The following is a 9044-nucleotide window of genomic DNA, read 5'->3' on the forward strand; positions in this document are numbered from 1 at the left end:
TCCACAGAGCATCAGCGCGGTTCAATAGAAGAGGGGGTTAGTCTCTGTGAAATTTAAACAATTTTCTCTCATCATACCCACTTCCCTAAGACCTGTCATGTCCCCGCTTTTGTATACTGTGTGCATTGTGAATGTCCTGATGTAACCCGTTTTGCGCTTCGGGGATGATGGGCTAGAAATCAAAATAAATAAATACTACTTAGTAGCTTCATTACATTCCCCCTAGTCCTAATAGTTTTGGAAAGAATAAACAAGCGATTTACATCTACTTGTTCCACTTCACTCAGTATTTTATTGACCTCCGTCATTTCTCCCCTGAGCCATTTCTTCTCAAGGATGAAGAGCCCTAGCTGCTTTAGCATTTCCTCACAGGGAAGTTGTCCCATCCCTTTTACCATTGTTGTTGCCCTGCTCTTGTTATTTTTCTTCTGCTTTTCATTAACCACCAACAATAAAAGTTTAAATTAGATGCACGAAAAAGCGGGTGCAGAAACACTGTTGAGCCAACTTGGGTTCTGAATGCAAAATACAGAGTACAAGAAATCAAATTTAATAGGGAAGAAAGTGAATAATGGCACACCACTGGCTCCTCTGGTAAACTGCTTCAAAGCGAGAGGTACTGTAGCATGGCAATGGACTGCTTCATGTGGCTGATGAAGAGATGGAGGTCTGCTTCCCCAACAATTTCTCATGCAGAATGGTACTAATGGGATTAAACTGAATCTAATTAGGTAGAAGCATGCAGCGACAATGAAGTGGGTTTGTTTTTTCTTTTTAAAAGATGCATGATAGAGATATCCTTGTTAGAAATCACAATATTTGTAATGAGGTCTTCCCTTTAATTGGCAAAGTGGAAGGTCATTTCAACACTATTGTAGTATCTGCTTAGTCTGAGAAACTTTGGTATATCTAGAATCCAAAACAAGCAAAATTTGAAGCTGTTGAGGCAAACATGCACAGACAATGTGGAATTCTAATTATTACTACTACTACTACTACTTATCACTTATATAGCGCTGAAAGGTGTATGGAGTGCTGTACATTTTGATGTTTATAGACGGTCCCTGCTTGGAAGAGCTTACAATCTAATTTGGACAGCGCTGTCAAAGAGGTGGGCTTTTAATTGGGCCTTGAACACTGCCAGAGACGGAGCCCGTCATAGGGATTTGGGTAGCTTGCTCTAAACCAGGGGTCTTAAAGCCCCTCCTTGAGGGCCGCAATCCAGTCAGGTTTTCAGGATTTCCCCAATGAATATGCATTGAAAGCAGTGCATGCATATTCATTGGGGAAATCCTGAAAACCTGACTGGATTGTGGCCCTCAAGGAGGGACTTTGAGACCCCTGCTCTAAACATACGACGCAGCAAGGCAGAAGGGATGGAGTCTGGAGTTGGCAGCCAAAGAGAAGGGCGCAGAAAGTAGGGATTTACCAGCTAGGCAGAGCTCACGTGGCGGGAGGGGGAGGGGGAAATCATAGGGGGAGATCGGTGAAGACAGATAGTGAGTGCATTTGTAGGTCAGTAAGAGAAGTTTGAATTGTATTCGGGAATGGATGGGAAGCCAATGAAGTGACTTTAGGAGAGGAGTAACGTGAGTAAAGTGGCTCTCCTAGAATATAATGCGCTGGTTTTCAGCTAATCCCACCCCCCCAAAAAAAAAATCAATTTATGAATTTGGCATTGACTTCTTAGGATGCTTACCAATGCCTATATAGTGGTATCTTCCCATGCCTACTGATGCCTGTCTGAAAAAGTAGTTGTGGTTAGTGGCGGAGAATAGGCATGGTTAAGTTATGTTGTCATTAGGCATCTGATATAGGTGCAGGTAAAACCTGTCCTAATGGAGTGGCGCCTACCTTTAGGATGCCTAACAGCTCCTAAGGTGCCACTAGGCATAATTCTATAAAAGGCCCCAATTCTATCATTTGCCCCCAAATCTGCAAGTACTTTTTTGGTACTACTAGTAGTCGTTTTTACTTTAACTCAGTAAATGTACGCACACTGAAATGGCCCAGCTCTTTGGGTCGATACTTTGCCCGTGTATACTTAGGCACATGCTTTTGGAAATAGAAAATGTGTACGTAAGCCTGTCCTCTACCCAGATCTGATCCAGAAACATCTCCCAGAAATGCATGTACCATCGTGTGCGTCTTGGCTATACATACATAACTGTACACATACATGCACTGAGCAGTGTTCAAACTCCCCATTTCTGCATTTATATAAAGCCCTGTTTTTATGCATGAAAATGCCTTTTTAAATAGCCTTCCCTGTTCAGTGGGAATAAAAATGGAAAGGAGTTCAATCCTTTTGGGCTATATTAAAAGCTCTATGAGCAGGGACTATTTTCTTACTCTTTGTGACTGTGCAGCGCTGCGTGTGTCTGGTAGCGCTATAGAAATAATTAACACTAGTAGTACAGTGGATGCTTTCAGGACGTAAGGAGTGCTCCAATTTGAAAAAAAAAACATATTTTGATTGTTTCTGAAACACCTATGTCATTTTTTATGAATTTCAATGGATAGTAAATCAGTAAAAAGTCACTGAGGGACCTTGCATGAAATCATTACCTTTCCATATTGTATTCATTTGATGATGGAATTCAGTACTCATTTTCAGTCTGGTCAAAAGCACTGTGAATACCTTCTTACACAGAAACTCGCATTTCCTATTAATTACAACTTATTCACATCTGGCAAGCTTGCAAATGAGCTAGTCCACAAAGGGGGAGAGGGTGAGGGTGCACCAGCTAAATTGAAGATGATCATGGAATACCATTTGAGCACCCTGGGAGAGCACCACTGACATTTTGGAGATGTATCTGGCTTGCAAAAAGAAAACATCAAAAGACATTTCTGATTTAAAACTGTCTCCAGAAGAAAAGTCTGCGGTGGTATAAATATGGGGTGGGGGAGGAACCTGCCAGGATAACTGTGCAGGAGAATCTATCCTTGGATGAGGATTTATTTAGGAAAAGTGTATTCTGTTCTTATAGAGTTCAAAAGAGAAGTTTCAAATTCATGTGTACTCAGGTAAACAGACATGGAAAATGTCAACAAAATTTTCCCTGTCATATTGTGTTGTTTTTGCCTGAAATGAAAGGAAAATCCTGATTTTTTTGTTTTTTTTTTTGGGGGGGGGGGAGAACATGCAATTAATAATGCACATTCTTCAGAAAAAGTGCACACGTTCACAAAGACACACATACACACACATAGTTGGCATAAATGCATGTCAGTCCTCTATGTACACACAACTCCACCATTGCTCCAACCAAACCATGCTTCTGGAGATACCTTTATGCAGAGATACCTTTATGATAATGTAGGCACACACTTTCCATGCGCCTATGCTTCACATGCAAATGCAGTCGTGCAATTAAATTAAAGGGAATGGGGACATGTATACCGCCTTTTTGTGACTTTGGCATTCAAAGCTGACATTCAAGGCACTGGAGGATTAAGTGACTTGCCCAGGATCACAAGGAGCAGCATTGGGTTTTGTTTGCACAACCTCTGGATGCAAAGACAGCAGTTCTACCTGTGAGCCACACCTTCCTGTCTCCCTTTTCTGCATGTTAAACAGACGTTGCACATGGAAAAATTTAATAAAATGATCTTCTATAACTTCTAGATGCATAATATTTTTATTTATTGTATTGTCACCTAACAAATGAAAATTTTAAACTGTACATCGCTTAGAAGTATGATTAAGTGATTAATCAAGAAACCTAATAAACTTGAAACTTGATATACATAGCAGCAAGATAGAAGGTATGGAGTCTGAGTTGGCAGTGGAGGAGAAGGATATAGAAAAGAGGGACTTGCCTGATTAATGGAGTTCACGGGGGGGGAGTATAGGGGGAGATAAGTAAGGAGAGATATTGAGCGGCTGCAGAGTGAATGCACTTGTAAGTCAGTAAGATGTCCAAGCCCTACCCCCTACTAGAAAACCCTGTCCTCAATCCCTACTCCCCCCCATCTAAGTAGGCGATTTTCTCCTTAAAAAAATTGAACATTTAGCAGTTTTGTCAATGGCCATTTCTCCGTTTCCGACTTTGGACGTCTTGCGGGAAAGGTCCAAAGTCAAACTTAGACGTACTGTCAATAATGGTCCTCCAAATAGAGTTTGCCAGTTACTGCCTATAAAATAGATGTCAGTAAGTGCTCATGTGTTAATGACCATTTCCCAGCAGCACTAAGTGTCCCCAGCACATCAGACAAACTTACACTGGGGATAGGCACGCTAACCAATTTAGTGTGTGCTAAAGATTAGCGCGCGCTAAATACTAGGCATCAATTAAATTCTATGGGTGCGCTAAAACGGTTAGTGCACCTTAATAAAAAGGACCCCTATATGTTGTTAAAAGAAAAGCCACTTTTTATGTTCATTTCTTTCTGTGATAAAACTGGTCAATGGAAGAGGATTCTTCTAGTGCTTTGTTAAAATGGCATCCATTATAGCAATTTTGTAAAAGCACTGTTTGCTTTTGCTGAGAGGGCAGAATGCCGAAAGGACCAGAACAAACAGAGGACAATGAATACCAAAAGGGCAAACTTATTTGAGATAATGCAGGAAGAGGTCATCAGTGGAAACAGGCTAGAAGCTATATTATCATAGATCTCTCAGCTCTTCAGGAAGACCTGAGCCATTTATTAACAGAAGTACTTGACAAGCTGTTACATGCACTGCGTTTCTTGAATAGAGGATCCTTTCAGAGCTTAAATTAGATTGTAAGTTCTTCAGAGCAGGGACTGTCTATTACATGTCAAAAGTTTAGTGCTGCATACGCCTTTCAGCACTACAGAAATGATAAATAGTAGTAGTAGTGTAATGTATGGCATTTCTACGTTTATAGCCAAGACTGGATTTTAAATGTTCTCCAAAAGGTCTCGGAAATGCTGGGTTTTTTTTTTTTTTTTAATGGATCAACCGCTGTACAATTTGCAAGCTCTCTGAATTATTATTATTTTTTTTTAATAATAATATTTCTTTATTGAGCAAACCAGCATACACAAAACAGAACATTGTACAGGAACATCCAGCAATCCAGCGAAAATCGCCCTATCGGGCACATACAGAGCAAAAGGCAAAAACACAAGGAAGATCAGAATGCTCCAACACAAGAAACTGGCATGATAGGACTCTTTTGCCATCTGTCCTTAAGGGAATTTCTTTTTTTCAACAACTGTTAAAAGGTTGTATTCCAAGAATGTGACAGTTCTTTACAATAGCAACACACTATTGCTAAGAAGTCAGTAGCTTTAATCAGTATATGTTTCATATATTAACGGCCTCTTTTACAAAGCCGCGCAGAAACAGCCCTAAAACCCTTTAATTCTCTATGGGCTTCGGGGCCGTTAGCGCAGAGCAGCTGCTAGTGCGGCTTTGTAAAAGAGGCCGTAATTCTTCCAAGCAAATCAACAAAGCAAAGTGGGAAGATCAATTAAAATTATGATTCTCTTTTTTTTTTTCTTCTTTCCGTTAGATTCCTTTACACACCCAGGGAGGGTGGGAGGGTGGAATATTTATTTGGAAGAGTAAAATTAATTCTTTTTTATTATATTGATAGTATAATATATAATTTTATTGTTTATAATTAGGATAAGAAGGGGATAAAAATTGTTTAATGTAATTGTGGTGATTACAATGTATTTTCATACAGCTTTTTTCCAATCCTTCAATTGTATACATTATAAAGTTTGAAATGTCAATAAAGATTTAAAAAAAGAAAAAAGAGATGTTTCAGTAGGGGTCTTTATTGTCAGTAACATAAAAACATTCAATGGCTCAACGCTGTATGCGTTTCAGTACTCAGGATACCTTCCTTGGGAGTCTTGACATTTTGTTGTTTAAACACCAGACAATTATGTTTAAAAGCATTGAAGACTTATAGCCTGATATTTCTGCCTACTACACGTTTAACTTTTTTGAGTGGGTCACAGTTTTCATTCCGTGGAATAGAAGAAAGTAATATGGCTATTGGGTTAGTCCAGTTAGAAAACATTTGGGGGTCCTTTTACTATGCTTTGGTGATTACTAACGCAGAGGGGTGTGTCTGGGAGTAGAGAGTGGGTGTGTCTACACTAATAAGTTAGCGTCAATGTACAAATTAGAGCATGAGCCCTTTCTGCCTACAAAATAAGAGGCAGTAAGGGCTCACACGCTAGTTGCAACATTAGCATATGACCACTAATGCTGAAAATGGGAAATTTGCTATTTTCCAGCTAAAGGGAAAAATAGCTGTGGAGGAGCATAATAAAAAAACTTCTAAGTTCCCTTTTGGCCTAAAGCCCTAAACATTGAAAGTAGAATCAGGGAAAATGTCCATTATCAAAAAAAATGTTTGGCGGCACTTGGTGGTATCGCTATCACGGCAGGGGAGATGAGCCATCTCTCCTGCCACGATGATTGTGGTGGGGGGTGGGTAGGTTGCCGGGCCGCCGAACCATCAGCTGCCCCTTTTTCAGCACATATTTGTTTTGACTTGGTCTAAGTCAAAACGTATAAGTGCCGACTAGGCAACCTGTTAACACTTTTGGTTATACCTGCTGTATGCCTAGGTGTAGGTTGGCCCACTTCCTGCCCACCGCCTGCCCTTTCCCCTCCTCTAAAAATGCCTCTTTTCGCTCTGTGAAGCAGGGGAAAGGCCTACGCTGGTTTTAGAAACGTCTAAAACCAGCTTTGGTTATGGGTACTTGGACGATCAGGCTTTTTGATCGTCCAAGTACCCATTTAGGCCACTTTTTAGACTTTTTTTTTTTTAATTATAAGCCCCTTAGTGTATGGGCATAAAAGCATAGTAAGGCCACATTTTCCTGCACCTTTGTAAAAGGATCCCATAGACTAATTATTCAGAAATTTCTCATCATTTCAAATTAGGTCCGTAGTTAAGTGCTTATTTTCAATCAATATTGGGTGCCTAGGTTTTTACATGAAAATAAGCATTTAACTGTCGGATCTGAAGACTGAGGGCTCCTTTTACTAAGCTGCGCTAACGTTTTTAGCGCACGCTGCAGATTAGCGCGCACTTCCCCCGCGCTACGTGGAAAAACTAACACCAGCTCAATGGAGGCGTTAGCATCTAGCACGCGCTGCAATGTCTCGCACACTAATGCCTCCATTGAGCTGGTGTTAGTTTTTCCACATAGCCCGGGGCGCAGTGCGTGCTAATCTGCAGCGTGCGCTAAAAATGCTATCGCAGCTTAGTAAAAGGAGCCTTGAATGCCCCAAAATTTTAGAATAGCTATTCAGTTAAATTAGGTGGCTAGTACTGGAAATCAGTGTTGACATCTATCTTCATTCCTCTGATCTGATCGTGCCTTTGGTCCCATTTTTTTCAGGTCTTAAATTGAGGTTCCTATTTTTATTTTTTAAAGCATCTACATTTAGGTGCTGGAAAGGAGATAATTTATTTAGGAAAATTTAGGCATCTTTCTCTCAAAGCTGGGTACTTGGATCTTTTGGATATTAGCCTAATAGAGTCGAGACCAGTCAGAGAGACAAAACAGCAAGCAGAGGACACCAGATAATCAGGCTAGACTGAAAAATGCCTGTGTAAAAACCCTACAGTACTCTTTCCTTAAAGACTTGTAGACTTCTAGTGACTCTAACCCCTTCCCAATGCTCATAGGAACTCTATGAGCATCGGGAGCAGCGCGGGCCATTCAGCGCGGCTCCCCAAGCTAGAAGCTGCTAGTACAGTTTAATTGAAGAGGGGGGGTAAGTATTATACTTGACTTTTATATACCCCCCCAGCTTCTGGAACAAGGGGTTGGCTTGCTTACCTGTAATTGACAATGGTAGGAGGAGACACTCCTTTGAGGGAAACTGAGATGGTATAAATACCCAGACTAATTTCAAATCCCATTTTTTGGTTCTTGCTATCCCTATTTACCATCCCTTTCCTAATAATTCCTAGCATTCTGTTTGCCTTTTTGGCTACCACTGCACACTGGATAAAAGATGGGAGAGCTACATGGGCTAGACATTAATGGAATCTCAACTGCCCTAAGCACGTGCCTACTGGGCCTATCCGTTAATCCGGCCCTGCCTCTCTTTACTTTCTCCTGCCACTATTGCTTCTGCTCTGCCTCTTCCTGGCCCTCTCCAAAAGTACTCAGCACTGATGCCCACGTTCAAGCACTTCTGCCTTCTACCTGACAATGCATTTCCTGTTGGGGGGAGAGGGTGTTATATGGCAGTGCTTGAGCGCAGGTCTCTTTTGAATGGTCTCATTCTGGTGCTGCGTACATTTGGAGCCACCTGGAAAGTTAGAATGAAATACTTCCCCACAAATGTTGCTGCCCTAGGTGGAGGCCTAGTCCACCTAGTGGCTGGGCAGGCTCTGATCATTCTGCGAGGTTTTAGCTTCTATCACAAAAAAACAGGGGATTATGGCAGAATCCAGTCCAAATTTTCCTGGACCCTGTGCCCACTCACACAAACAGCTTGGACATTCTTGCAAGCTCTGGTATGGCAAAACCCTTTCTCAGCTCAAGGATAAACAGTTTTTCTTATGCAAGGTTCAAGGGCTAGTCCCAGCCAGACCCACACATAGTCCACAATCCTCAGTACAATAAGGTTGACTTATCTTAGTCAATCATGTACCAAAAGTCTCATACTGTCAGCTCTTCTAATAGACCTTGCTAGATGCATGACTTCCCAGGGCTTTTCCTCGGCCCACAGCTAGGGAAGAGTTCTGTCTTTCTCACAGTCTTATAAGAATTCCTCTGCTTCCCAGGTTTCTTCTCAACACGCAGCTAGTGAAGGGCTCTCTAGTGGAAGTCTCTTCCTTGGGACCTCTCTCAGGGACCTATCTTGAATAACTCTGAGCAAGTCATATATCTTTCTCCTAGCTGAGTCTCCTCCCTCCCCAACTCAGCAGGGCTGTTTTACTTCCTTAATGGGTTTCAGCACTGAGCTGCAAAGGGCAGTGCATTCTGGGACAGGTAGTTCCACCAGATTTGTCTAATGCCTCCTGCTGCCCAGGCATATAACTGTGCCTTCAGTGAGTGAAAACCTCTGAATCTGTCATAGAGATATA

The sequence above is a fragment of the Geotrypetes seraphini genome, chromosome 6 (genome assembly GCF_902459505.1).
Source record: "Geotrypetes seraphini chromosome 6, aGeoSer1.1, whole genome shotgun sequence".
Classification (NCBI taxonomy): Eukaryota; Metazoa; Chordata; class Amphibia; order Gymnophiona; family Dermophiidae; genus Geotrypetes; species Geotrypetes seraphini.